The sequence below is a fragment of the Rutidosis leptorrhynchoides genome, chromosome 8, assembly GCF_046630445.1.
Source record: "Rutidosis leptorrhynchoides isolate AG116_Rl617_1_P2 chromosome 8, CSIRO_AGI_Rlap_v1, whole genome shotgun sequence".
Lineage (NCBI taxonomy): Eukaryota > Viridiplantae > Streptophyta > Magnoliopsida > Asterales > Asteraceae > Rutidosis > Rutidosis leptorrhynchoides.
This window is the reverse complement of record NC_092340.1, coordinates 313164291-313168794: the sequence shown is the minus strand read 5'-3', so window position 1 is coordinate 313168794 and position 4504 is coordinate 313164291.

The window sequence follows — 4504 nt, the reverse complement described above, 5'->3', positions numbered from 1 at the left end:
TACAAACCGTGTATATCAATGTTTATCACAACATAAAGACACGGGAGAATTAAAAACATTATAATCCCGAGGGCGAAGTAGAAGAAAGCAGATTCCTCTGGTGGAAGTTGGAAAAGGAGAATGATTGTTGCGATAGTAAGGATGAGGACAAGGATCAGAACTGGATTAATCATTTTCAGAATCTTTTGGATGTATGAACTAAGAAAGAAAGTATAAGAATGGTGAGAATAATGGAAAGGAAGAGCTTAATTTATACTGGAAATATCAGACGTAGTAATCGGGGCAGATCACCGTATTTAATTAAAGAGATCTTAATTTCCATAAATCCCGAAGAATCAGATTTTATAGATCTTCAAGATTTTCTTTAAATCCCTTAAATTCCGGAATTCAACCAAGGCAATGTCAAAAGTTAAGACGCGCCTTATTTTCTAAATTCAAACCTGACTACGTCAAAAGTTAAAAACAAATCTTTGTTTCTCATTTCATCCTTTTGTGAATAGCTTCATTCGCACTCTTCGAATAATCGAATTATTTTTATCCATATTACTCAATGATGATAAAACTCAAGTTATCAACTCATATTCGTCAGGAAAACATATTTATTGTTAGCTATGACGACCTCACTCAAATTTCGGGACGAAATTTCTTTAACGGGTAGGTACTGTGATGACCCGGGAATTTCCGACCAAATTTAAACATAATCTTATATGATTCGACTCGATAAGCAAAGTCTATTAAACCGAGTCTCATTATGTTTGAACTATTTCATGATAACATTTGACCTTTAACTATTTCCGACGATTCACGAACCTTTAATTGTAACTAAGAATGTAAATATAAATAATTATATATAAAACTAATTATATTAGTATTAATGAACTATTAAGTAATTTTGTTATTATAAAAGATAACATTTAATAACTAAAGATTTTCATTTTGAATATATATAGTATATTGTATATAAATGATTCAAACATATTTTACCAACGTTATCAAAATATTAAATGTACAATGTTATACTTTGTAGTTAATTGTTTAATATACATAATTAATCATCTACTCAACATTTAAAACATGATTTTATATATATGGTAGTATACATATATACATAAATATAACTATATATATATGATTTTATACATAATTATTATATTATGTATATGTAGAAATTTATAATATATCTATGATGAAATAATGTACTATTTTAATAAATATATATAATACTTACATATATAAAACATTTATATTTTTCATAATTACATACATAAGTATAATATAATTAGTATGTAAATAAATATTATAATATATTTATATTAAAATGCATAAATATATAATATTCAGTATATGTTACAATACATATTACATAATTATTAAATATTACATAATAATAGATGATATTAATAAATTAAATTTAAATACAAATATAGTTGTTGTAGTAATGTTATTTGTATCGTCAAATATCAATATTTGTATTCATAATATCACTTTATATCATATAAAGATGAAATTGGATGTATAAATTAGATTATTATTACTAATATTATTATTATCGATAAAATATTAATATTATCATAATTAGTATGGTATTATTATTATTATTATTATTATTATCATTTTTACAATTATTATTATCATTAATATTATATTTATCATTATTATTAATTTTATTAATATTATTAGATATTAATAGTATTGTTATTATATATTATTATTATTAATTAAAAAAACAGTAGGGATCTATATTATACGCGTGACCTCTGTATCCTTTATCTCTATTATTATTATTTTTTTTTTGTTTTTTCCTGCTCCCAACTCGTGAACCTGTGTTGACATTTTCTCTATTTTTTATCAACCGATCTCTATTATTACAACATGATTATGTATAATTGCAAATCAAATAAAAAGGAAATCCAATGGGATTAAAGAGCACAGCGATATTTTTTTTTTCTTCTTCTCTGCACGCTCCAATTTTTTTTCTCTTAATTCAATTTCGAATAAAGTTTCAAAATCTAAAAATGCAGAAAGGTTAGAAATCTTTCTTTGAATCTATCTGCAAAATCTCAACTCTCAAATCTTTATATCGATCTTGAATTTTGAAGTCAAAGTTTAGTTTAAAAAAGTCAACAATTGTTCTTGAGACAAATTCACGTTCGTGTATATGTTTCTGATCAAACTGACGGTTCCAGTAGTTTTTATACATGTTTAGAAAACTATTTCGTGTTATAAACATTATCTATAATGTTATCTATTACGAAATCAATTTTTTTTGTTTTGTTCCAAGAACCGACGCTGCAGTAGGCCTTTAGTATTTTTTTTTTTATTTTAGAACCCAAATTATTTTTTTTCTGTAATGTTTTGAAGCTTTAAAGGGAACCCCGATTTTTTTTTTTTTTTTTTTTTGGTTATTGATGTTTTGTTGAATCCATGAGACTTGTGGAGAAGAAGAGGAATAGAAGAAAAACAGTTTATATATAAAATTTAAATTCGATATTAGTACAGAGAATCGGAATTGGTGGGATGGTCGAGAGTGTTTGCGTGTGAGCATGTGGTCACGAGATCGAGTCCAGAGGACGGTAGTTTCTTTTTTTTTTTTTCCTGAAACTCTTTTCATGTGAGGTAGTTTTCTTTTCTAATTTTATTATTGTTATTATATATTAATTATTATTAGTATTATTATTATTATTGTGATTGTTTTGATTGTTATTGTTATTGTTATTATTAGTATCATACTTGTTATCATATTTGAAAGTATTATAGACATTACTATTATTATTATGATAGGTATTAATAATATTATTATTAGTAATAAACTTATCATTTTAGTATTTTATCATCATTAGGATTATGATTATGATTATCATTATTATTATTATGAAGGAAATAAAAATATATTATTATCATCAATATTAGAATTTGTATCGGTTTATAAATAATAGTATCATCAGTACATTTACAATTAATAATATCATATTTATCAGTATCATCATTAATATTTACTAGTATTTTATCATTTTATAAATATTAGAACCCTTATTATTAACATAAGTATGGTATTAGTATTAATATTATTTTAGAGTTATTATTATTAGTATCATTAACAGTTATCATTTTCATTTTTTTTTGCTATTAGTATTATCATTATTAATAAAATTATTATTATTATTAGTAAATCATTATTATCTAAATTATTATTTTAACAAATAAATCTTTTGTACACTATATATATACTTATGGTATATACTAGGATTGTATTAATAATTCACATAACAAACTAATAAAATTTCATAAATACAATACTAACCACAAATATATGTATATAAATATATTAATGTCACTATTTATATAAACGTAAATCATTATAGATATATATACATAAAATAGATATATATATAAATTATAACTTAAAATATAATATAAGTATACGTTTTAAAATAAAGGTTAGAATAAATTCTACAAAACTATAATATATAAATAATACATATTAATAAATGAAATTTTGTAACTTACATTATACGTATTAATATATACACAATTGATATAGGTTCGTGAATCCGAGGCCAACCCTGCATTGTTCAATGACATCATATGTATTTTTACTACAAAATACAGTATCGTGAGTTTCATTTGTCTTTTTACCCTTTATATTTTTGGGCTGAGAATACATGCGCAACTTTTATAACTGTTTTACGAAATTGACACAAGTACGTGAAACTACATTCTATGGTTGGATTATCGAAGTCGAATATGCCCTTTTTTATTAAGTCTGGTAATCTAAGAATTAGGGAACAGACACCCTAATTGACGCGAATCCTAAAGATAGATCTATCGGGCCCAACAAGCCCCATCCAAAGTACCGGATGTTTTAGTACTTCGAAATTTATATCATGTCCGAAGGAGGATCCCGGAATGATGGGGATATTCTTATATATGCATATTGTTAATGTCGGTTACCAGGTGTTCAATCCATATGAATGATATTTTTGTCTCTACGCATGAGACGTATGTTTATGAGAAATGGAAATCTGAAATCTTGTGGTCTATTAAAATGATGGAAACGATTGTTTAAGTTAAACTAATGAACTCACCAACCTTTTGGTTGACACTTTAAAGCATGTTTATTCTCAGGTACGAAAGAAATCTTCCGCTGTGTATTTGCTCATTTTATAGATATTACTTGGAGTCATTCATGGCATATTTCAAAAGACATTGCATTCGAGTCGTCGAGTTCATCAAGATTATTATCAAGTCAATTATAGTTGGATATATTATGAAATGGTATGCATGCCTGTCAACTTTCGATGTAATGAAAGTTTGTCTTTTCAAAAACGAATGCAATGTTTGTAAAATGTATCATATAGAGGTCAAGTACCTCACGATGTAATCAACTGTTGTGAATCGTTTATAATCGATATGGACTTCGTCCGGATGGATTAGGACGGGTCTTCACATTACTTAAGCCTTATTTTTATTTACACACATTTCAGGTTTTCAAAAATACTTTTTC